This window comes from Peromyscus californicus, unplaced genomic scaffold, assembly GCF_007827085.1.
Source record: "Peromyscus californicus insignis strain IS unplaced genomic scaffold, ASM782708v3 Scaffold_15__1_contigs__length_86483966, whole genome shotgun sequence".
NCBI lineage: Eukaryota > Metazoa > Chordata > Mammalia > Rodentia > Cricetidae > Peromyscus > Peromyscus californicus.
The window spans coordinates 75608171-75634799 of NW_026294447.1; the positions used below are offsets into that span (position 1 = coordinate 75608171).

At 48.0% G+C, this 26629-nt stretch overlaps 1 long non-coding RNA gene across 2 annotated transcripts; it reads left to right on the forward strand.

Moving 5' to 3' along the window:
• Positions 1–1042: 1042 nt before the first annotated feature.
• LOC128111168 (uncharacterized) lies at positions 1043–26016 on the forward strand. Of its 2 annotated transcripts, XR_008218513.1 has the most exons (5): positions 1043–1643; positions 5954–6050; positions 11964–14974; positions 15656–15736; positions 20838–26016. It is a non-coding gene; the product is annotated as an uncharacterized LOC128111168 (long non-coding RNA). The 2 variants fall into 2 exon arrangements; XR_008218512.1 differs by having other exon boundaries at positions 11964–15736.
• Positions 26017–26629: the final 613 nt, after the last annotated feature.

Consider the following 26629-nt stretch of genomic DNA (forward strand, 5'->3'; position numbering starts at 1 on the left):
GATTTTAATGCTAATATTGAAGATTCAAACACAGGTCTTCAAAGGGTTCTTACCCACGGAGCCATCTCCCAGGCCCTATAGCTTGGGGCTTTTAAGCAATTTTTATAACATAAAAAATAAATAAATAAATTGTTTTAAGACAGGGTATCACTATGGAGACCTGGCTGAGTTCTAATTCACAGAGGTCTTCCTGTTTCTGCATCCTGAGTGCTGAGATTAAAAGCATGCACACCACACCTGGCTTTTGGTAATATTCTAAGAGATAATACTGACACAGGCATGTTAAACCATCATGAAAACACATAGGGTGGAAGCATGAATTAATCCATTCAACATGTATGCAAGACACCAACCAGTGGGTTGAGAGGTAAACAGCAGTGGGATCAGAAGGGAGAGGCTGCTCTCTCGATGCGCCTGCTCTCCCTGTGATTGGAACCCGCCATACTGCTGCTCGTGAGAACTACTGCAGGGCTGAGTCAGTGGAGCAACCAGAGCGGCGGATTCCACCTTAGTGTGAAGAAGAACTTGCTGAAGGTACAGATTTTCCAACCACAGCCCAGATGTTTATAGAGCAGTGAGCCTCCAACCCCTGGAAGTTGGATTTCATGACCAAGGCCCCGAAGGTCTCTCAGATCCTACTCTTAGGAGGTAGAGGGCTGAAGAGGAGGAGAAAGCTGAGTCCCACCCTCATGCACACAATCACAGGAGCCCCGTATCTGATTTTGAAAATGGATTGGCATTGTCCTCTGAGTCTTCACCACCCCCAACCCCCGGCCTTTTTGTTTGCCATCATGTGTTAAATTACAGGCATTTTAAAGATTTATGAGAAAATAAAGGGCATAGTTCAAGGGCAAGATTTGCCTGGAGTTGGAGGAGTGAGGTTTACTCTCGAGAGTGGCGCAGAAACTCCCCACCAGAAAGGCCTGGACAGAACAAGATCACTGGGCTCCCTGGGTTATAATGAGTCTTCCTTAGACTTCTGAACAAATGGCTCTGAAGTCACCTTTTGCCAGGGGAAGCATGGTCCTTACAGGAGGGAATTGCATTGGCCCCTGATAAGGCAGCGCATCCTGTCTGACTCCCTGGCCACACCTTCACAGCTGGGCCAGCTGTGGTCTTTGCTGACTTCAAAGAAACAGCTTCCCTTGGATCCACATCAAGGACTTTGATGAGGAAGGGGTCCTCTGACCTTTCTAGAGAAGGATGGGACCACCTTTTGTGGAGGGGTGTGTGTGCGTGTGTGTATTCTTCCGGCCACTATTACATTTTCACACACTGGATATAAAATATCTGAAAACAATCACCGGAAATAGTCTTTCACCTGTGGCCAGAGACTGGCGTCTGGCCCAGTGTGGGAGAGGCTGTGCGTTCCCTGTTGGAGCCAGCGGCCATGGGAAGCATACATGCAAAGGTGGGTGACCGGGCTTTCATACTGGTGTTCTGAAGTCTCTCAACCAAGAGAGCACAAAGTTTCTGATTGGATATGACTTCTACCCACCTTGGGAAATATCCTCCTGGAAGAGAGAGCTTATTCTCAGACCCATAATCTGCCCTGGTCTCAAGGTTTTCCACTTCAGCTGCAACCCAACCTGACAATCAAGACCATTCCAGGCCTGAAATCCAGCCCCATCCTGGGATCTCGGGTAGGAGCTCTGTGGTGGTTGTGGTCAGTCATGTGGGGAGACAGTGGGATTTCCACCCATTCTGAGGTTAAGGCTGCTCGATGCTGACCGTGGGAAGCTGACTAACTCTGGCTGTAAGGGGTGGAGATGCTTCCCCAGCCCACGCCGCCCCCCCCCCCCCCCCCCCCCCCCCCCCCCCCCCCGCCCCATCAGCCTTTAGGAGGGAGGATTAGATCCCACTGTGTTTTGCAAGGCCTGAGCTGCAAAACCAGGCTTCAGTAGGCTCTGTTACCAGAAAGTGCTAGCAGGGGCCATCCAGACCTCTGCGGTATGACCTCCCCTGACAGGAACCTGGCCAGCCGTTGGGCCAATACCCACAGGCTGAAAGACGGACAACATTGATGCAGGAAAAAGTGAGAAGTCCGAAGATTGATAGCGGAGGATATCTGGCCCTAGCCAGGCCCCCTGCAGGCTTTCTCAGCCACTATCTGTAGGGCTTGGTTTAGAGAGTCCAGAGAAGGAAGAGAAGGCCCCAAACCGATTAGGGCCTGACTTTCTAAACAGACACAGGTCACCCTCATCTTGCCCCAAACACTAGGCAGAGCAAATGCTATTAATAACCAGGGCCTCTCTCCAGGCCACGAGTGCTGAGCCTGCTCCTCCAACGCGGCCAGCTGTTCTGAAACAGGTTTGGGAAAAGTGATTTTTGGCACATAATGAAAAGGGTGTGTGAGGGAGGGGGGTGCCCAAGAGTTCTCTATCAGGGCCAATATTATTTTTAATTGTGGAGAATCAGCCCGTGGCCGTTACTCAAGGCTGCAGAGCCCAGATTTGCCAGGGATCGGAAACCAACTTCAAGAGGAGTTGAAAAGACTGTTCATTACTGAGCTGTGGCTTCTTGTGGAAAATCAGGTTATGCCCAGACATTTATACAGTCGCCTCTCCACACCGCTTCTCGGCTCCTTTGTCCAGTCTAGAGAGGGAGCAGTGAATCTGAGCAATCTGGGAATTTTAAGTTTTCGGCCCTCCCCTCCTCCACCCCACCCAAAGCATGACCGATGGCCCATTTTTCAAGCCAAATCTCGCCCCTTGTAGGCAGCTGTCAGGAAACCACAGAAGGTACTTGAAGGAGCGCAAGCAAGGGCTGGTTCTAATCTGGAGGGGAAAAAAATGAATTAACAAGGCAGCTACTTATGGAAGAATGTTTTCTTTTCTTCAGTCCCAGCCTGCATATTTTCACAACATGTGTACTCTGTTACCTTGTCACTTCCCTGTTTTCTTTGGGTAAATAACTGGGCTCTGGACTTAAGGAAGAAAGAAAGAAACCCGGCCCAGGAGTGTCACTAGGCCGGCCTGGCTCGCTGAACTGGCAGGGAGGTAGGAGTCTGTGCTGAGGGCGAGACAGGCCAGCTTGCTGCAGATTCAGTCTGGCCTGGCTGGCAGGGGCTGGTCACTGATTTCTGCAGGTACCAGTGTGGGAGTGAGAGACCAGGGCACTGAACTGCCCAGCTCGGCCCTGTGCTTGGCAGACCTTGCAGCTGGGCAAATAAACAAGTCTTCTCCTTCACCGAGTCAACTGGGAAGCCCTCCCTGACCCCAGCAGAGTGAGCAAGGCACACAAAGGCTCCTCAGCCAGTGAGGCAGCCAGGCTGAGAGGTGTCACTCATGCTGTTCCCAGCAGTGAACCTTGGAGGGATTGGCAGGAGCCAAGACCTTCCGTAGAACATGGGGAAGGTTCTTCCTCCATAGTGAGACAGCATATGGATGTGCTGGCAATGGGTTCCATGCAGAAGATGTCCAAGGGCTTCTCAGTTGCTGCCTTCCAGGATGCTGGCCTTTTCTTGTCTCCTTGGAACCTTGCCTGTGGTATCTGTAGCCTTCTCCAGCAGAGCACAAAAGAGCCCCGGGTCACTAACAGGACATCTTTCAGAGATGCACTGTTGAGGAAAGCATGGGGTGACCCGTGTGCGGGTGGCGTTGATCAGTCAAGATCTTTTCATTATAGAATAGCAACAACTCTTGTTTAATTTTAATTACCTTTTTAATGAGTCATCTGCGTATGTGTGGGTACACATGGGATACAGAACACACGAAAAGGTCAGAAGACCGCTGACAGGAGCCAGTTCTCTCCTTCCACGCCATGGGTCCCCGTGAGTCAAATTCAGGTGGTCAGCCTTTGTGCAGACCCCTGAACTCGCCCAGTTACTTCTCCAACTGAGCAATGGCAACTCTTACTGGCCAGCTACTCACAGCTGGTGGTCAGAGGAGAAAACCAGAATTGGGAATGATGACTCATGACCGTAATCTCAATACTTGGGTGGCTGAGGCCGGAGGGTTATGACTTTCAATCCAACCTGGGCTATATAGCAAGATCCTGTACCAAAAAAAAGTTAAAGATTAAACAGAATAGAGAATCAGCAATAATAATAATAATAATAATAATAATAATAACAATAACAACAACAATAATAATGCATTATTGCTCTTGACATTATATAGCATGGAAAAGGAGTTAAGTTCGCCATGTGCCACAATGTACCTGCAGGAGAAACTGAGGCATAAGTATTCAGAAGCTGAGACTCTCATAAAGCCCCACAGTGGGCTTGGAAAAGGCAGGATTAACTAGATGCTGTCTGGGTATCTGCAGGCCTACATTTCTCTTTTCCCATCTGTCCAGAAGCCTTTGATTCCAACCTTCAAACTCCCTGTCTCACCTTGTAGATCACAGAGCCTCATAGCCTTCCTGGGACAGAGCTTTGGAGTTTAAAAGGGGAGTTTTCATTTGCAAAGGTCTGGCTCCCATCTGTTGAGCAACTCTCTCTGTGTCCCTGGAGTGACACAAATGTCCACAAGGAGGGGTCACTGGGAGAGTAAGAATGACCAGGACGATGCCTGCAGAAGCCTTGCCTGTTCTAAACTGCAGGCTGACAAGGGCCTGCAGAGGAGGAAGGGAGGGAGAGAGAGACAGAAAGAGAGAGACAGAGACAGAGAGACAGAGAGACACAGAGAGACTCAGAGAGACTCAGAGAGAGACACACAGTGAAAGTCAGACAGAGAGACAGTGATAGACGGAGAGACAAACAGACAGAGAAAGAAAGAGAGACAGAAAGCCAAAAGCCTTCTGGGAGCAGGGGATGAGGACATTTATGGTTTAACCAAATTCTTTGTGTGCTTAAATTGCACAAGGACAGCTTTAGAATGGGTCTGTGAGGAGGATGGGAGCATCCATGATAACTAGGACCATAGCTTATGTGCAAGGGGCCTCGGTCCACCAGGTTAGGGTGGATGCTTTGCACATACTACTAAATGCAACCCTGGTAAGAACCCTCTGTAGTGTGTCATCCTCCTTTTCCAGGTGAGGACACTGAGGCACAGAGCAAATATATAGCTTGCTCACACACACCCAGAGAGACCCGTAAAGTTGGGAGCTAAGCCTAGTGCTGTGGTATGCCAAAAGCAGTGTTTGTATTCAGTACGTGCTGCCTCTGACAGAGGGCAGGAGTTCCCGCCTCAGGGTGAAGACATTTGTGCTGGGTGGTTTGCTCTCTGTGGCTCTCCCACACCCTCAGGAAGACTCTCCTAGCTGTAACAGAATGCTTAGGCATCAGTTAGTGTGTCCACCTGGAGCCCATCACCTCGGTTTGCTGAACAGACACCCCGGGAGTCTCCTTGTGAGCCCTCCCTCCTGCCCACACCCCACCCCTGGCCTGTCTGTTTTTATTTGTATCTTAGCCTGTATCTGCACGTTTCTAGCTTTTGCTGCCTCCTACGTATTTCCTCTAAGTGCCCTGGGCAGGCTTTGCGGAGTTGAGGCCTGTGTAAGCATGGCCTATCTAAGTCCTGTTTTGTTTTGTTTCCTCTAGACAACCCACATAAAAATCCTTTTAGCTGCTTTATGAATACAGATTCTCAGGTTCTGCCAGAAGCCTCCATAAGCAGTGGAACAGGTTGTCTGTATTTGGGGGCGTCTCTTCAAGTGATTCTGATATGCTGATGCCAAGCCAGAGTCGTCATTTGGACACCAGCTACCCTCTGGTGGCTTCGAGGCTGTAGGAGTGAGTGCTGTAAGAATTCACTGAGATTTAGGGCACCAACACTGGTGTTCTATGGCAGGGAGGCAGGGACGAAGGAGTGTGAGAGCATCAGAGAAAGATGTAGGAGGCTGGGCAATATTTCTGTCAACGGTATGGAACCCTCCATACCGTTCCAAAGGCCCTGGCAAGAATACTCTCCAGAAAAGGTTCCAAGCAAGGCCTCCAGAGTCTATTTCAAGCATCCAGGAAGCTGGTCCATTTCCTGCTGGGACGCAGAATCTCTTTTGTCTTCTATAGGAGTTCCCAGCAAGCAGGATGGAGAAAGAAACAGGCAGAGGCATCCAGGTAGGAAGTCAAGTGTCCCCACAAGATGGAGAGAATGGTGAAGACCCAGGTACGTGGATGATGGCAACAGGAGAGAGAGAGAGAGAGAGAGAGAGAGAGAGAGAGAGAGAGAGAGAGAGAGAGAGGGAGGATTGTTGTGTGTGTGTTGGGATCCATTTCGGTTTCCAAAGTTCACTTCAGAGTCCCCAGATTCATCATTGGAAGATATCCCACGCAGCCTATTATATGCAGAAAACGAAGTTAAGTTTTAGGTCCGCCAGCTTGGAGTTGAGCGAACAAAACAAACAAAACCCTTCAAATTGGAAAGTGAAAGATTTTTTCCCCCCCACCTCTCCCAATAACTCCAAAACAACTGGCCACAAAGTGCTTTAACCTTGACCAGCAGCAGGGCCTCCGTGAGAAGTCATGGCTCAGCTCATCTGAAGGGAAACTACTGTTCTTTTTGTGATTGCCTAGAACATCTGCTTGGCGGAGTAACTGGGAGCAAAATCTGATTATTAACTGGAAAAATGAAGCAAGGAGGAGCTGGGAGGGAGTAGCTTGAGTGGACAGAGCCTTACTGGCTGAGCAGAAGCATGACTTCCTCACCAAGAGTTGCTTGTGGCCTCTGGACTTGGACAAGACTCTCCGAATTCTGGGACTAGGATTTCTCATCCTAAAGAAAGCAGGAAGCTGAGCTTGGTGATTCATACCTATAACCCTTTGGGAGGCTGAGGCATGAGAACCGCCTTCTGTTAAAGAAAAGCCTGGTCTGTACGGTGAGTTCCAGGCCCGTCTGAACTATAGAATGAGGCTTCTGTCTCAAAAACACAAAAATGAAAACTAAAGCAAAACAATACAAAAACTCCTCACCCACCCCCCCCCCACCACCACCAAACAAAACAAAACTGGGGTCTGGAGTAAATGCTCGCCTTGCAAATGTGAGGTCCTAAATTTAATCCACAAAAACCATGTTAATGTTAAAAAAAAAAAAAGTTGGGGCCTGTAGATACGGCTCAGTAAGTAAGAGCAGCGGCTGCTCTTCCAGAAGACCTGGGTTTGATTCCAGCACCCACATGGGGCCTCCTGTCTATAACTCCAGTCCTAGGGAATCCAACATCCTTTCTGGCATCCACGGGCACCAGGCACACCCATGGTGCACAGATACACACGCAGGCAAAACATTCATACACATAAAATAAAAATAATTAGGGGGAAAAAAAGCTGGGTGTGGTGGCATGTGCTTATAATCCCAACACTGGGGAGACAGAAGCAGATGGATCCCTCCCTAGGACATGCTGGTTGGCCAGCCTAGTTTACCTCTCAAATTCCAGGCCCGTGAGAGACCCTTAAAAAAACGAACAAACAAAAACAGACTTCCAAGGAACAACATTCAGGGTGTCCTCTCACCTACACACACACACACACACACACACACACACACACACACACACACAGAGTAAGGCAGAGAAGATGGCTACTCCATGGTATAGGAGATGCCTAGGCAGGCAAGCAGGGACTCTGCCTAATGCTGGAGACCTCTTCTGAGGTCCAGCCCTTGGGTCTGTGGCAAAGACAGACCCCTCTCACCATCTCTTCAACATGAAAACCACAGAGAAAATTCTACCATCTTCCTTTGAGTACTAAAATTTGTTATTAGTCAGAATTGCTTTTGTGATTTGTACTTATATTATCACACATATATTTATATAGCATCGTATACTTCTGATTAAATATGTCCTATGATGTTTATACAACATATTTTATATGTGTGTTGTATACATAATGTGTACTGTTATTAATATAACATATATTTATGCCATGGTACTTTATAAATATAAATCATAGACATTGATATAGGTATTTAAATAAATATTATAGTTATATGCAGATTTTTTGTGTGAATATTACAGTTGTAGATAGATATTTGTGTTTGCACATATAAAACACATATAAATCATAGGTAAATATATTACATGTACATACACACACATAAACAAAATAACTGACTTAGTAACCTAATAATCATTTGATTCCTGTGGTTAGCTGAATTGTGTCCCCCTAAAAGATATTCTGAAGCCTCAACTCCTTTTACCTATAGCTACGGCCTTAGGGTTTTTGGTTAGTTAGCTAGTTTTTTTTTTTTTTAATAGATTCTTCTTTCATACAATACATCCCAACCACAGTTTCCCCTCCCTCCACTCCTCCCAGCTCCTCCCACCTTCCTTCTCCTCCAGATCCACTCTCCCTTCATCTCCTTTCAGAAAAGAGCAGGCTTCTGAGAGACAACACTCAAACATCCGAACACAACACAATAAAATACAAGAAGACAAGGCAAAGCCCTCACACCAAGGCTGGACAAGGCAACCCAACAGGAGGAAAAGAGTCCCAGGAGCAGGCAAAGAGTCAAAGACGTACCCGCTCCCACAGTTAGGCGCCCCACAAAGACATCAAGCTGACAGCCACAACATAAACACAGAGGACCTGGTGCAGACCCATTCATGCCCATGCTTGCCACTTCAGTCTCTACGAGCCCCTGTGAGTCCAGCTTAGTAGATTTGGTGGGCCATGTTCTCCAGGTATCCTCCGCTCCCTCTGACTCCCACAATCTTTCCACTCCCTTTTCTTTGGGATTCTCTGAGCTCCAAGGGGAGGGACCTGATGGAAACCTTCAATTTAGACTCTCCTTCCACATAATGTCTGGCTGTGGGTCTCTGAACTGCTCTCATCTTCTCCCATCTCTGATGATGACTGGACAAGGCACAGATCTATGAGTATAGCAAAATATCATTAGGAATCATTTCATTGATTTTTAGTTTTTCTTTAGGCCAGTTGTATTTGGTTCTACTGTAGGTCTCTGGGCTATCCTGTCTCCAGTTCCTGTGTGGGCTCCGTTTTGATATAGAGTCTTTGTAGATGTATAAGATATAAGTAAGGAGGAGGATATGCAGGAGTTGATCAGCTCTTAATCCAATACAATTGCTGTCCTTAGAAGAGAAAAGACACAGAGACAGATCCCCAGGGAGGGAAGACCATGTGATGAGAGGGATGAGGCCACATGATGGAGACTGAGATGGACCTAGTGCATATGCACAGAAAGGATGGCTGAGGATGGCCAAGGATGGCCAAGGATAGTGGGAACCATCAGAAGCTGGGAGGACTCTTCTCTAAGGCTACCAGGAGGAGCATAGCTCTTCTGAAACCTTGATTTCCGATTTCTAATTTTTAGATCCACAATGCAACAAATATCAAGCCACCTATTCTGTGGTCCTTCGCCAGGGCAGTCCTAGGAAATGAATGTAACTAGTTGCAGGGTGGAACGGAGGTCACTGCAGAGTTGGGCTTGCCAGCTGCCCAGCGCCCCCTTCGTGGCCTTCTCCCTGGCTCTCTCTCAAGGGTGGTGAATGGGGTGCAGATGTCAGTTTCCAACCCAAACCAATAGGTTATGAAGGTCGCCGCCACTGTCTCAGCCCAAGCTTGCGCTCCTGGAGCAGAGAAGGAGGCCAAAACGTCACAGCTCTACCAGCCTTGCCTGACAACTTCTCAGCCAGGCCCTGAGCGCTTTGAGCTCTCAAAGGGAGACACTAATTTATGGTCAGCGTGCCCTGGATCAGAGGTCCCGCTGTCAGAGACTTCTTTCTTTTACTTTCATGGTACAGAAGAATTCCTCTCCAGTCCCTAAAACATTTGCACATCTTTTTAGAATTTGCACCTTTTTTTTTTTAAAGGCTGGTTTCCTATGGTGAGAGGGAGGCTAGGAAATGCCCAATAAATCATCTGTCTGTCCTCACTCAATTGAAAAGCAGGAAATGCAAAGAACGGCCAGGTACCTTTCCCGTTGTTTTGCATATAACAAGGAGTATGGGAAGGGGAGCGCCCGCCTGCTGAGGGCGATACTAATTCAGCAAGGCTGCTTGAGTTGGTGTGTAGGCTCAAAAGAGTGGGCATGTAGATTTGCCCCCTCCTTTCCCAGCTCTTTCCGTGGGCAACCTCGGGTCGGGGTGGGGGTGGGGGGCGCCATGGCAGCGGTGGTGGAGGGGGCGCGCTTGCTCTGGCAAGTCTATTTAGTCAGCAACCATTTAGAAACTCCGTGTGCAAAACACTGTAGTAATCTATGCAGGATTCAAGGAGTTTTAATCTCGACTTCTCATGTTAAAAAGGAATTTACATCTAGTTGATTCTACAGCAAACTCTCTTACATCAAGGTGATGCCCCTAGCCAGGGACCGGATGAAAAGGTCCCAAGGGAGAGATAAGAAGACCAGCAAAGACCTCTTGGAGGTAATGAAGGCTCTCTGAGTGGAGGCTTGGGAACCTAGGAGGAAGAAGAGGGACAGATGCAGGGGACATCTGAGAATGTCACAGATTAGAGGGCCAGAAAGTGCCCAATAAACCATCTGTCTATCCTGTATGTAGCTTACCAGGGGGACAGTGAGACTCCCAGTGGTTGTAGACCATAAGACTGAAAGTTAATGATGAGCCCTTGTACAGGACATCTCTAGAGTCTGGCCCGTGACTGTGGTTCAGGACATTACAGGACAGTGACATTGACAATGTGCTTGTAATCTGCACAAATGGAACCAGCCCTAACTTGAGGATGACCTCTAGTCAGATTTGCATTCAAAATAGCATGTGCCTGGAAAAGCCACCAGGCCCTTCTGGACTTTGGAGAGTGTGGAGGGGGAGCAGAGCAGGGGGGAGAAAAAGGGGGTGATGGGGGAGAGGGGAGGAGGGAGAGGGGAGGAGGGGGGAGGAGGAAGGGGTTGGTTCCCATGTAGTGCTTTACAGCAAAACCTTTCTCCTAGACCTCCTGGAACTTTGGCTTTTCAGCTGCCACACACCCTCCTTCCCACTCTGACTTCCCTCTTCTCCACCTGCTGTGGTCCCCTCTTGGCTAAGAGTTCTCCCTTTACTTCCTTCCCTTCTGACACCCTCCCCCCACACCTGTCACTCAGCACAGAGTACCTCCCCCTTCCTCTCCTTGCTCGGCCTGTGTGCTCCCTGGAATGATCCACATACCCTGAAGTGGAATCCTCCGGACTGACTGTAGCTTTTAGGAACCATCTAGAAGGGATCCACGGTGTGGGAGGGGGATCACAGTGAGTAGTTAGGAGAGCTTATGCTCCAAGGGAGGGCCAGAGCAAGCCCCAGGAAGGAAGAGACCACATTAAGTAAGGAGCAGAAAGTCTTCGGGGCATCAGGGGTGCCCAAGGTGGCTCTAGTGTGGATAGAATTTTATATTTGAAATCTGTGTGAATCCGAACATTGGGCACAACACTAGGCACCCACCCAGTGGACTTCCCACACCAAATAACAGGAGTTGGGGAAGGGGGTGAGGGCTGGGGAATGAGCGAATGGGCCAATAGATAATTCTGTAGCAACGCAATTGAAGAGAAAGGTCCCATGACAACTAAGAGCTGTCCTGCAAAACAGGTCTTGTCTTGTTCACTTACTCTGTTGGAGAAAACAAAGCGGAAACGTGAAAATGGAGCCTACCGTAAATGCTAAGATGGGAAAGGAATTCAGGACTTAACCTCAGGTCAGGTCAGCAGAGGGAGCTATTCTGAAACCTTCAATGGGTAGAAATCACCCTTTTGGGGCCTTAGTTTTCCCTTCAGCAAAATGGGAAGATAGCTTGGGTACCATCTATGCCCGGAAACCGGACTTTACGTAAAGCATTGGTGAACTCTGATTTGTTATAGAAAGCATTCATCTTTTCATGGTAGCAGAAACATAACTCAGGACTGTGTCCTGCTTCCAGGGAGTCTGTAAGGCCAAGGTCGGGGACGAAGTTAATTTCTCCGGTAGGTCATGGAGGCTCTGTACTGATGTGTTACAGTAATCTGATTTTGGGTGGGGAAGGATTTCATGAGGCTCATCCACGCCAGTTCCTCTGACCTTTGGCTGGCTCTGTCAAGGCCATTTCCCAAATCTGAAGTAATCTTACTCTCCTGCCTCCATCCACCTCTGCTTTTGTCTCCCAGCCTCACAGGAGAGAGTCTGTGCCAATGTGTGACCTGGACTGGGCTCCCAGCACTGCCAGACACTCCATCCTTTGGTTAAGCCCATGCTTGCATCCTGCAATATGAGCGTCGAACGTCTCTCCAAGCCCCCACACTCCTCTTCCTGGCTCTCAGCACATTGCTGTCTTCAGCTGTACTGGGAAGGGTAAGTTCAACAATTACGAGATCTCTGTGCCTGGACATTCTTTATCCACACCTCACTACTGCGTGCCCCACCCTTCTCTTCCAGGATCAGAGCCAGTGCCACCTCCCCAGTGGAGATGATTTCTTCCTGTGCTGGCTGCTAAATTATCCTTTCTAAAGAAATGATCAGAATGACCTAAAAGGATTTATGAATAAGGAACTTGATCGCTGTACATCCTGTAAAAGCATAAACTGTGAAGTAACCATTTTTTTTTCCAACAGAAGACGATTGGTCAAATAGATTAGGGAGCAGCTGTGAGGTGGCCTGGGTGATTTTTGGATGCAGTACGACTCCAATTTTGCTAGAAGCAAAACAGAATCTGCAACGACAATCCTGAATATGCATTTATAAAGGAGAAAAGACAGGAGAAAAGTATGCCAAAATTAAACATTCTTTACCTTCTTACTTATTCGTAGTACTTTGCTATCATAGGGATTCTCTACTGTTGTACTGTAGTATATATAATTAAAATGAAGATGAAAAAAAAAATACCGTAACAGCATTTCTCCATGGGAAAGCCGCAGGTGATTCTGTTTCTCTCGGCATTCCATTAAATGAAGCCTTCCTTGGGGTGCTGCTGGGCAGACATCTACACAGTAACTCTCATTATGTCTAAGGACTAGAAGTAAAGAAAACCACAACCAATTAACATCACAGTGGGAACCGAGGCGTGCAGAATGGAAATGCTTCAAAGGGAACGCATTATTACCAACTTCCCCCCATTTGGAACAGGTGTTTAAGGGAATGCACTAAATTTGCTTCAGATAATTTATTTTTGAGAGTGCTATGATTGTTGCATTTTCCTGTCTTTGTTTTCCTGGGAACTTTTGACAAGCAGAAACCATTCAGCAATGGATGTTGCATTCTGGTCCTTTGAATCTATTTAATGGAGGCTCTACTGTGTGCCTTAACTCAGGGGAGACAAGTGGTTATCAGCCATCAGCTTTCAACAGTGGATACAATGATGCCCTAGAACTTGGGAACTTGGGACATGTTTGGAGTGTGTTTGATTGTCGGGGTGACTGGGGAACAGTGCTGTTGATTGGGGGCGGGACGGTGGTGTAGGGCAGGATTGCTAGCTCCTCAGCAACATGTGGGGCAGTCCTAGAAAATGAAGAATTGTTGAACTTACCCTTCCTAGTACAGCTAAAGACAGCAATGTGCTGAGAGCCAGGAAGAGGAGTGTGGGGGCTTGGAGAGATGTTCCACGCTCATATTGCAGGATGCAAGCATGGGCTTAACCAAAGGATGGAGTGTCTGGCAGCGCCGGGAGTCCAGTCCAGGTCACACATTGGCATGTGTGATGGCAACACCTGGGGAAGGGCACTCATCTGGACTGTAGACTAGAGAAGACGGAACCCCCAAGGCTCCCACTCTTCCCTGGCCACATGAGAAAGGGCTGTGGTAAAGCCAGACAGCTGTTTCTCGGCAGCAGCCCAGCACCACCAAGCTGAGATTCAGGGTTACTGGATCTCTCAGGCTTTCCAAAGAAGCTATAAATCTAGATGGTGATGCACAATTTCCTGAAAGAAAAAAAAAAAAAAACTGCACAAGCCAAACTAAACATATGCATGGGCCAGAATTGGCCCTCGGGTGGCTAATTCACAACTCCAACGTAGGAAAAGACTCAGTCCTTGTCTTTATGAGGGGTATAACAGGGCTGTTATGAATTCAAATTCTGGAGCAGACAGACCTGGGTTCAAATCATGGTTCCATTACTCATTACCCATGTCTCTGTCCACTGAAAATTCTTCAATCCCCACTTCTCACTCCATAAAATTGGAACTAAGGATAGCACTATTGGCTTGTCAAGATGTACATGGGGGATGCTGACAAAGTAGAATAACCATTAGCATTATGTTTATTAAGACCACAGTCTGGCCTAAGCACTTGCTAAATACATACAGGTGCTCATGGGTTATTAAATATGTGTGAGAGAAAGCTCTTAGCTTGGAGATGTTTTCATTCTGGAAAGAGAGATCAATCTTGGACATAAATAACATGAGCTAGTTGGATAGAAGACTATGTCTGACATTAGACACATGGGAAACTGAGGCAGTCAGGCTTGTAAAGGAGGTGGGGTATGGCCAGGCAGAGATGGAGGAGGAGAAATGGCCTGAGCAAAGGCCAGGAGGAAGGTGATAAAATATTAATGATGGCGGCAAGAACTCCCCGAGCATTATTCCGTGGAGTGGCAGATTTGCTCCCTGAACTTCATGCAAGGCGTGAGGCTGGAATGGTCTTGGGGAAGCAGGCTCTGGGCACTGCCAGGCCAGAGCATGAGTGCTTAATTTGTTGGTGGAAGAATGAAAAGAAAGGATTGGCCCGGTTAAAACAGTGATCTGGGGTCAAGAACCAAGAGGGCGAGTGGAAGCAGATCTGTGGGCAGACCCAGCACAGCACGAGGGGGGGTCTAGGGATAGGTAGGTGGGGGTGCAGGGAAGATATTTTACCAGGCCAAATATTCGGGGTAGTGGAGTGCACTGTCCTTATCTTTTTGGTTGTGAGCCTAGCCTTTAACAGCTGAGTCATCTCTCCAGCCTGGGGTGCATTGTCAAAAGCCATCACACGCAGAAACAAGCTTTGTTTAGGAGAAGCGATTATTTTAATCATATCAACTTATGTCATTATGTGCCCCAAACATCCATAAGGTGGACGATAGCAACAGCATCCTCCAGGGATCCACACAGGTCTCAGCCTTTCCTTGATGACATGGAAGACCTTCACTGTCACGGTCAACGGTGGCAGTGGTATAGGAGGTTATGGAAACTGTGCATGCATTGAGATGGTAAGATGGTTTGGAACTCCTGTTGTATGTAGTCTCTATGACATCCTGCTTTCTCCGTCACCACGAGCATACTCTCAATACCATTTCATTGTCTATCGACTTTGCATCTTGATTATCAACGACTCTTTGTCATGAGTTTTGAAAAATGTCTTCGCTAGTTTGCTGTTATTTTCCCATCTCTCCAGAAACCCTGCCCCCTCCTTCCCTTTGGCTCTTTAGAGCACTCATCTCGGCTGGGTTATTGATGGATTGAGCATGGACAAAGTTTGCCGAGGGTTGACTCATCTGGGCTGGCTGAGCGGGAATCCCATATCACAATAGAGAGAGGTGCTTAGCAAAGACTGAGGAACAATATTTCCAGGGGAAGTTGTAAATCCTCTAAAAGAACAAACTGTCTCCAAGCATTACAACAACATCCATTTTCACTCCAACAGGCCGAGTGCTGTTTATGCTGGAAGGCACATTCATTTTTAAAAGTAGAACTGGCACACCTCTTCTAGGAAAGATTTCATTGGCTGGGATTCTGATGGCCTCTCTAGGGTGGAGGTGCTAAGACTATCTTTCTGGAGTGCCCTGGGTTCCACAGAATGCCACCCAAATTAGTCCCAAGAGCAAAGTCTCACTGTCGTGCAGCTTTAGCATAAAAGAATCCATGAATAATCACTTACACTCGCCCTACAGATAATCTGCAGACAACTGCCAGAAGGGTCCATACACTGAAGTCCTGTTAATGCCGTAGGAAAAGGTTGCTCGTTTTAAAAAGTGAGTCAAATGTCCTTGTGTCCATATGTTTAGGAAGAAAAAAAAAAGCAAGTCTGTGGTGCCTGGCACATTTAGGACCAAAAGGGAGCACCTGTGATTGTACAAGGAAGGGACTGTACTATGCATGGAAGGGAGCACCCTAAGACTGTGAATGGAAGGAGCACCCTATGATTGTGAATGGAAGGGAGCACCCTGTGACTGTGAATGGAAGGGAGCACCCTGTGACTGTGAATGGAAGGGAGCACCCTGTGACTGTGAATGGAAGGGAGCACTCTGTGACTGTGAATGGAAGGGAGCACTCTATGATTGTGAACGGAAGGAGCACTCTGTGACTGTGAATGGAAGGGAGCATCTTGTGACTGTGATTGGAAGGAGCACCCTGTGACTGTGAATGGAAGGAGCACTCTGTGACTGTGAATGGAAGGAGCACCCTGAGACTGTGAATGGAAGGAGCACTCTGTGACTGTGAATGGAAGGAGCACCCTGAGCCTATGAATGGAAGGGAGCACCCTGTGACTGTGAATGGAAGGGAGCACCCTGTGACTGTAAGTGGAAGGAGCACCCTGTGACTGTAAATGGAAGGGAGCACCCTGTGACTGTGAATGGAAGGAGCACCCTGTGACTGTGAATGGAAGGAGCACCCTGTGACTGTGAATGGAAGGAGCACTCTGTGACTATGAATGGAAGGAGCACTCTGTGACTGTGAATGGAAGGAGCACCCTGAGACTGTGAATGGAAGGGAGCACCCTGTGACTGTGAATGGAAGGGAGCACCCTGTGACTGTGAATGGAAGGAGCACTCTGTGACTATGAATGGAAGGAGCACTCTGTGACTGTGAATGGAAGGAGCACCCTGAGACTGTGAATGGAAGGGAGCACCCTGTGACTGTGAATGGAAGGGAGCACCCTGTGACTGTGAATGGAAGGGCACATCCTGTAGCTGTGAATGGAAGGAGCACTCTGTGACTGTGAATGGAAGGAGCACCCTGAGACTATGAATGGAAGGGAGCACCCTGTGACTGAATGGAAGGGGGCACCCTGTGACTGTGAATGGAAGGAGCACCCTGTAACTGTACAGACTGGAGCACTTGGACATGAGAAGGGAGTTGAAGCCTCCTCCTTCACCCTCAGGAGTGTCTCTTCCTGCAGCAGGACAATCCCTGCATTCTATCCGAGTTCCCCTAGTCCCCCACCCCACCCCACCCCCGCCAGGTCGGAAACAGATGCTGGTGTCCACAGGGGACTGTGCAGCAATAAAGAGTTGTTGGATAATGGTCAGAGCCAGCCAGAGTTTGACTCAGCTGCCTTTTGGTGGCAAGCTGCCTGTCAGAGGCAACGGAACACGAGCCCAACATCTCTCAGCAGGGAGAACAGCAGGATTCCACCCTAGTTTCATCCAAGACTTGGGAGCAAAGACATACCTATTAGACCTCTTTCTTCTTCTGGATCCTTCTATAAAAATGTTTCTGGCACATAGATTAAGCCCCAGATATGGACTAACCTTTTTTATAAGGACTGGTGATTCAGCACAAACCACTTCTCACCGGTCAAATGAGGGTTTGGGTTCAAATAAATCAAGGTCTTCCCTTCCCTCAGTGTTCATGTCCCAAGTCCAACCAAGTCATGGGTCAAGAGCCTTGAATTTAGTACCGATTCTGAGGAAGTGGCACAGGTGGCCAGGAGCATCTCTGGTGGCACTTTGATCTGATAACTCTGGAGCTCAAACTTCCCACCTCCCCCAACTCCTAGAGCCTGAATCTTTAGCCTGAGAAGCTTCTCGGAGATTTGAATTTTTAGATAGCTTAGGAGCTCTGAAACCCAATGCAAATGAAGTCTTTAAGCACTGGAAGAGGTGTAGTGGGGGGGGTGGGTAGCTAACAACCCTGGGAATTCCCAGAAGTCCCCTGGGGAGTGACAGCCCCCTATGGGGGAGCTCAGGAGAGAAAAGAAAGAAAGGGAGCTCAGAGGGGTCAGGGGGTCTCAGGCATCTCCCCTTCACCCCCAGCGTGCCCCCACCATGGCCCCGGGTAGGAGGATAATCCAGGCTGTCTCCAGCCCTGAGCATTGTCTTGCCCCATCAATGCCCCTTCCCTGCATCTCTGGCTTCTCAGCTGCCTTGCAGTGTGAGCCAACCTAGTAGTTAGTACCTAGATACACAGCCCAGTCCCTCTCTCTTCCCCTCTGTTCTGAACACAGCTTGGAGAAGAAGGGTGGGGGGGTCAGAACCAGCTCAAAGCTGCTCTTTTCCATGGGCTGTCTGACTGGCCTTGCAACCCTTCCCAATCAGGGAGTCTAAAGTTACCATATTGACAGCATCTGTGGCCAAGCCCGGCTCTAAAGGAGATGAATAGCAGTGACTGACGCAGGAGCCTGAGTGGGAGTATGCAGCAAGGCTGGCCTGGGCTGGGCTGGGCTGGGCTGGGCTGGGCTGGGCTGGAAGTGGGGGGAGTCCCAGAGGAAGAGCAGGACCATCCCAGCAGGGGTGATGGGCACTGGAGAAGGGGCCGCAAGTTGGAAGGCAGGCCAGCAGACCGCCTAGACCAGCAATGAGAAGAGAGCAAAACACTTCTGGCTTCAGAGAATTACTCCCCGCATCTGTCTCTAGCAGCCTTACTGAGCCTCCAAAGCAGGACCCCTAAGTTGAGTTTCTTGTGTGTATTTAGTGGTGGGGTCTCTGCTGGGGTTTGACTTTGGGTTGGTTTGGTAGAGTGACTGTGTCTTGTACATCCCTTTCCCTAAGTAGTCCTGGCCAGCCCGGGCAGTGTAAAGGACTCCATCCTTACCAATGACCTGAAGGGCAGAGTGATTTAGTCTCGGACACCGAGACCAGGGAGGCCAGGGAGTGTTCTCTGTCAGGGTGTCTCAATATGCTTTGCTCCAGCCTGGCCTGTTCTTTCCGAGGGAGGGAGAACATGACACAGGTGACCGGTCCCCTGTCCCTCAGAGAATGTCAGCTAGAAGGGACCCACATACACCAAGGGGGAAAAATGATAGGGGATCAGGATACTTCCCCTGCCTCCATGGTTCACCACAGATACTTGGCTTCAGAGCTCTGTGGAGTGAGTGAGTGGGTGCCTAGACTCCAGCTCTCCCCACTTCGGCTAACCCATCTTCCTGGTGATACGTTTTCTGTACCATCTTCTCTGTAAGTTTTCATGCCATTTCTGTGTCTATTTCCGTGACCACAGTAAGGGTAGACATCATTTCGCCTGGTGGTGCGTGGACAGGATGTGGAAGGTATTAGCGTGTGGCAAGAAGGAAGGCAGACGGAGCTGTCTCTGGAGATGGACCGGATGTGGCAGGGGATGCTGAGGAAAGAGACTAACCTAAAGAGAGGCCTGGATCGGTACTGACATGAGGACCAGCCCCAGAAGCATCTAACACTCCTCCTGGAACCTGGACCCAGATCTCCACATATGGGCCGTTCTCCAAGCTCCGGTGTGGTCCTTGCGTGATGGTACGAGGCAAGGAGAGACAGGAGCTGTCAGTGTTGTCCAGCTGAGGACTTCCTCACATAGGTAGAATTTTCAGTACTCAATGGCACCTAAGAATGGTCGATGGAGCAAGTCCTGATGGGCTCAACACAGTTGGGTTCTGTTTGTCTCGTGGCTCAGAACTGCTAAGTTCTCCCTAGTAACAGTGGCATGCTAAGAACTGGGCGGACTGCTCACCCGGGGTGGCGGCTCCTATACCCGCTGGCCTTTGCTCTGACCTGTTGTCAACAGAAGCTGGAAGTCTGTCTCCTTTCTCCTCCTCCTGCCTCTCAGACCTCTCCCTCCATTTCCTCCCCAGCTTCCCTTACTGTTGCCCCATCAGTATTTTCTCTAGGTTTGGGCTTCTGTTTTCTCTTTCAAATATGTTTGCTCTTCTCGAGTGACCTAATTACCCTCTGCTGGCTTCATTTATCACCCAAACTCTGTGACCCATTCAGGCCCAGGCATCTTCCTGAACTTCCCACATATAGTTCCAAATGCCTACTGGACACCTCCAGCTGGACATTCTGTGCTTTCCTCACATCACACAAGTCCAAAACAGATTTACTATCCCGATCCTTGCTTCCCATGACAGGCTGGCTCCTCGTCACGCTCTTCCCCTGTCTTTTCTATCTCAGTCAACAAAATCGCCATCCTGCCGACACCCAAATGGAGAAACCCTAAAGCCACTCTGGCCATGGCTCTCCTTGGCTAACATCTGTCCTTTTCACGTACGTCACCATAGACCTGGATTTGGCTTGTAACGCCTCTCTGCTGCGACGGATCCCTCCTCTGGGATCTCCCCATCTCGGTTCTCCCTCTACTCCGCAAACTGGAGACAGTTGTTTAAATGCAGTAGCTATTTGTGCTCAAAACTGGTGATCTTAAGGTGCCCAGGACTGCAAGAGTTCCTGTCCTCACGTAGTTTACGCCCCAGTTGTGGCACCAGCAGAAACAAACAGATGCGCAAGTAAAATGGGTAGGGAATAGTGGAGCAGGGTGGGCATCTATCTATACACTGCAGAATGACACAAAGGAACTGTTATCTAAAGGGCAGAGGACAAGCCTGGCTTGACCAACAAAGCCTAATAACCTAACACACTTGATCCAGTCTGTACAGCCTCCTTCCACATTGCTGCTTCCCTGCCCACAATCCCTTTCCTCTTTGTCTTCTTCTTTGCTTGTGTGTGTGTGTGTGTGTGTGTGTGTGTGTGTGTGTGTGTGTGTGCGCGCGCGCGCGCGCGCGCATGCGTGTGTCTGTGTGTGTATGTATATGTGTGTCTGTGTGTGTCTGTGTGTGTGTGTGTGTAGGGGGATGTTTGGTGTTTTGTCTGCACATATGTCTGTGAACCATGTGTGTGCCCGGCTAGTGCTCACAGAAGCCAGAAGAGGGTGTTGGATTCCGTGGAACTGGAATCACAGGCAGTTGTGAGCCACCATGTGGGTACCAGGAATCGAACTCGAGTCCTTTTGAAAGACAGACAATGCTCTTAACTTCTGAGCCATCTCTCCAGCTCTGCTTTTGGTGTGAGACAGAGTTTCATGTAGCCCAGGTGCTGACCTCAGAGCCACTACATAGCCAAGGATGACCTTTGAACTTTGGATCATCTTGCTTCTCTCCTCTTCCAGATCCTGGGGTTATCCACGTGCTTGCACCAGCACATGGTTCATGCAGTGCTGAGGATCCAACCCAAGGCTTCATGCATGCTGGGCAAGCACTCTACCTACTAAAGCTACACTAGCCCTCTGCCCATATCCTTTTCTGCATCCCATATTCTACTTCCTGTTGAACCCCAAGCCTGTGTGACTAGCAAATGGAAAACAAATATTTGGGAAATTGGTGTGGGGTTCCTAAGTGAAGAAGGAAGATGTTAGGCGTGGCCTCTTCCACTCCCATGTCTACTCTGGTGTCTCCTTTCCTCCAGTGTTTTTCACACCATTTCTGCCCCAGGTGCCTCCAACACCACCTTCCCAGAGGAACAGCCAAGATACCAAGGGCAAGGACAGTCTGGCTCCATTCTGAGACAATGGCTGGCACACAGTAGGCCTGAAATAGGCCCACTGACTGTCAGGGGCATGCGGCAAAGGGAAGTGACAGCTGTTTGCTGCCACCACATTCAATGGCCATACTGTTCGGATGGAAAGAGGAGGACCCGTGAAGGACACCTCTTGCTCAGGAAAAACAACTTTGTCATTATGTCTTTGCCCTTGAAAATATCCCTGTATAGCCAAAGAAGAGAACAAAGAGCCAGACACGTGCCTGTGGGATCTGATGGTCAAAGATCTGCTCTTATCATTCTGAGCAGAAAGGCATCGGGCTGGGAGCTGGTTCCATAGCTTGGCTTATCCTTTCAAATGACCTGTGCAGAACCAATTCTGTTTTCATCCCAACAACAGGGCATTGATTTCTTTTCAAGGATCTTAAGTGAAGCCTAACTTCTCAGTTGTTCCCACACCCCGTTCCTGGAATTCCCTAATTTCTATTCCCCGAGACAAGAATAATTGAATCCAGGGCTTTGTTGGTCTTTGGCAAAGTCACTTAGAATCACGGCCGACTTTGGCAGGATAGGGGCAAGGTGGACAGGTAACCAACCACAAGAAATTCCAATAAAAGTTCTGACTAAAGGTAAGATTCAGATTAAGAGTTGGATTTTTGTTGTGAGTTATTTCAGGCTGGGCGCCCGCTCTTGGGAAAGTTCTGGGCGTGTGCCAGCGTGGCTGGCATCCTCCATCATTGTTGACTCTTGCAAATTTCACACATGGTCACCTCATCTTCCTTTCTTTTTGCAGTCTCCCCAGAAAGCACCCCACCTCTGACCTAAGCATTTCATTAGTCCTCCCTCCTTAGAGGCCATTTGGGATTTTTCTTGACAGTCATTTTATTCACTCTGGTTCAGGCCTGCCAGCCCGACTATTCTCAGCCAAGCTTCCAAGGGAAACCTGATCCGCTTGCTGCGTCAGATCACTTGGAAATGGATCCGCTGGCTTGGAGTCACTCCAGGCGGGGCTGTAAAATTGCTCTCCTCCTTCTAAGTGGGTTGGGTCAAGCCCAAACTGAGGCGGGAGGTTTCCAAGGAACACAGAGCATAGGCTGTCGTAAGTGGTGGTGATGGGGTCGGTGGCTCTCTTGCTTCTAAGTCAGTGCTAACCTTCCACTGGCAAGAAGCGTGTGAAGGCGGCCTCCATGGTCTCAAGCAGAACAGTGAGGTCTTCACTGGGGAGCCTGAAACAATTTTACAAGAGTGGTAGGGACTCAAGCTTGGTGTGAATCTCTTCGTTCAAGCCAAGTTCTAGTCTAGAGTTTTGTATTTCCAAGATAAATGGAGGCTAGTTGATACGATTTTGAGAAGTATATACCTTGTGCAAAGTTTGTGAAGGTGTCTATTCTTCTACTGGGCCACACTAGCAAATACCACCCAAATTCTCCTATACATTCCAAGGTCTCCTTGGAATATTCCAAATGGGATTGATTTATTGTTTCAGTTTCTTTTTCTTTTTAATTTTAAATTTTATGTATGTGTATAGATAGTGTTTTGCCCACATGTATGTCTGTTACCAGGTACACAGGAAGTATATAAGGAGGCTAGAAGATAGTATGGATCCCCAGGAACTGGAGTTATAGGTATGGTCAGCTACCATGTGGGTGCTGGGGATTGAACCTAGGTCACTGGAAGGACAGCAAGTGCTGTAAACAGACGAGCCATCTCTGCAGCCCCTAGTTTTAAGTGTCACTGGGCTGTTTCATTCTGATGCCTGGGGGCCTGCCTGGTCTAATGAAAAGAGCCCTTGGGTGGGAGTCAGAAGTCCCAGCAATGTCAATCAAAGCAAGTCCTTTAATGCGCTTGCATTGCCTTATCTATGAAATAAGATTTGTGTACTTTGACCACCACAAAGCACTCTGTGAATACCTGGAAGAGTTGTTCTCACCTGTAGCTATGGGACTGAAAATGAAGGGATGCTGGGGGTTCTATGGAAGCTGTGGGCTGAAACATGATGGGCAGACAAGCATGGTGAGCAGGGAGGCAGGATGCTGACTGCCCCGTTAGAAAGACGCTCCAAACTCTCTGGGCTCACCTGTCAGGATTTTCATATAACTGTTCATTTTAGACAACAGAATTAAGTTGATCCATCTCATACCTAGTGGAAAAATTTTGTCCACTTTTTATTTTTTCTGCCAGGGTCACAATGACAGTTCTGATTGCCTTACACTTTTCTGGAATGATCAGGCACTGACAGATCATAGAAATCATTCCATTCAAGTCTAGGCTGGTGAGCCAAGGTGTGTACTGGGTTACAGGAGCGTGCGAAGAGGGCTCTGTGCAAAGGGGAGGGTTTGAAGCAGGCATTCCAAGTTGGGGGAATGTGAAGCGGGGAGTTGGGGACAGACGAGCATGGTAGACAGAATCTCAGGAGATGCTCTGGTGACCTGTCTCTTCCTCTCGTGGGGAATTTTTAACCACCTCATTCCTATTTCCATAGACCTGGCTACTGCCATGGTCTTCACTCATTTCTTTACCACGAACACAGGGCCAAGGTATTCTGTGCATTACCACATCATCTGCTCTGCCATGTGAGATGGTCATGTTAGGTCCAGAGGAAGCCGCTTCACTGTGACAATCCTGATATTCAACCAATTGCCTTCATTGAACAACTTCTCAGTCCTAGAGATCTGGGGAGATCTAGGAGCAAAGGTTAACTTCAGGAGATTCAGCCTTTCGGGACAGAGGAGCTATAAGTAGATAACCATGGAGAAAGAGACTGGGAAGTAGGAGAGTCACGGTTGGGCAGTGGTTAGCAGAATGTGGTCCTCGGGCCAAATCCAGCTCGTGTTCTACTTTTGTAAAGCAAGTTTGATTGGAACACAGACAAGCTCATTTGTTTCATTTGTTTGTGTGCTGGCCATGGCTGTTTCTGCACCACAGTGGCAGAACTGAGTCACAGCGACGGAGACAGCGGAAGGACTCATCTTGACTGTCAGGCTTGGTTCGATTGAAAAGGCTTGGGAAATTAGTAAAGGAAACTTCGAGGTGCTTCCCTCTGTGAGGGTGGTTCCAGAGAAGAGTAGATGAGGAGGCAGACTTGCCATGAATGTGGGTGGCACCGTCTCAGCCTGGGTGCTCCCATGCAATCAAAGAAGGGTAGGACTCAGGAGGCAGAGGTTAAGAGTGTCGTCTTGGGTTGAGGACAACATGCTCTGCACTGAGTTCCAGCCAGGGAATCATAGCAAGACCTTGTCTCAAAAAAACTAAACCAGAGTCTGGGCATGGTGGCTTACACCCTAATCCCAGCACTTTGGAGGCAGAGACAGGAGGGTCTCTGTGAGTTCCTAGCCAGCCTGGTCTACATAATGAATTTCAGGGCAGCCAGAGTTAGATGGTGAGACCCTGTCTCAAAAAAACAAAGCAAAACAAACAAAGAAACAAACAAAACCCAAATAGCAGGTCGGGGCAAGGAAGGTAATTCTCTGTCTCAGCTTCCTGGCTGCCTTGAGGCAAGCTGCTCTTCATTGTCCTGTCCTGTCTTTTGTGCCACGATGGACTGGAACTTCTCAAATGATGAGCAAGATAAACGTCTCCTCCCTGAAGTCGTTCAGGTCAGGTGTTTAGTCACAGCGGCAGGACATCTTACACTGACAGCATGACTCTCGAAGCTGAAAGTGTTTTCTTTCTGGTTTTTGAAAGAACACACCGTTGATCTCAGGCTTAAGAGAAACAAGTGTCAAAAAGGTTTACCTTGGGCTAAAGTTGAGAAGAGGAAAAACACACCCCAGTTAGCTGGAGTAGCAAGTACAGAGGAAGAGTTTCCATGCGGAGCAATGAGTTGTCTTCTCATTCGTGGACCTGGGTGACATGATGGTGGCCATAATGAGGTTCAGTCTCTTTGTGACTTCTGACTAAGGCAAGAACTATAAGAGGTATTTCAAGATACCTTCTCTCATTCACAAGATTGTGGGACATCAAGACAGAAGCATGGTTTTCAACCCAGGCCCGTCCAAAAGGATGACAAAGTTCATGTTGAAATTTCTAAGAGCCGACAGGCTAGCAAAACAACTCAGCTTCACAGAGAGAAATGTGACATCTACGCTGAACAAGGACAGCAGGAACAAGGCTCATGGTATGGTCGTCTACGGGGACAGTCACCCCAGCAAGGTGGTTATCATTAGGTCAAAACTGGACAAAGACCACGAACAGACACATGAGTGGAAAGCCAGACCTTGACTGGTAGAAGTAGAAAAAGGCAAACACAAGGCAGGAAGGACCGAGAAGATAGAAGAATGAAGTAATCTCATGTACAATTTTCATTAAAAACCGCTAATATCAAAAGAAGACGCTACAGGAAGTTTAATTTGGTTAAAAAAAAAAAAAGGAACAACTGGAGATGAAAATGAAAGATGGGCTGTGATTGAGCAGGAATGCTCCCTTTAAACCAATACTAACACGTCAGAAATCCGTCTGGTAAAGCAGGGCATCTCATTTTTCCCCCATTGGGTATCCCTTCCTCACCCAAGAAGTTTTTATGTGCCTTCAGGTATATAGCAATATGAAAGTGCTCTATAATTCAAACATTTACTGATAATAAAAAACTAAAGAGATTCATTTTAAAACAATTCTCTGGTGACCCCAGGGACAGCTCCATTGATAAAATACTTGCCTTGCGAACAGAAGGAACTGAGTAAAGATATGGGCATGTGGTGCACTTATAGACTCCCGGTACTGCAGAGGCAGAAGCAGGAGGATTCATCTGTAGGGCTTGCAGGCCAGATGACCTAACCCAGTTTGCGAGCTCCAGACCAACAAGAGACGTGGTATCAAAGGAGGTAGATAGTATTCTTAGGAATGTCTGAAGTGATCCTCTGACCTTCCTTTACACGCACACAGACATGCACACATATGCACAAACACATACACATTCAAAAATTCTTTAATAGACATGTAATTTACCATTTATTAAAGATGACAGCAAACCTGCATGTTAATGAGATGGATACATTTATTTACATAAACATTAAGTGTTGGCTGAGTATTTGATCCTGCAGGACATACAGCATTTTCAACATTTTTCAGAGTTAATTTGATTTTATAATTGTCAATGCTGAGAATACTGCTTTACATAAATACATAATGCAAAATTCTAGATGTACATTTAGGGTCATCTCAGAATTTTCGGGAAATTCTATTCTAATCGCAAGCCAAAATTTATTTAACAATTTGTTTAAATGAAACTCAAGTTAGCAACTCAAACAGCAACTTTAAAAAAAAATCAAACATCGCTGGGCGGTGGTGGCACACACCTTTAATCCCAGCACTCAGGAGGCAGAGCCAGGCTCTGTGAGTTCGAGGCCAGCCTGGTCTACAGAGTAAGTTCCAGGAAAGGCTCCAAAGCTACATAGAGAAAACCTGTCTCGAAAACAAACAAAACAA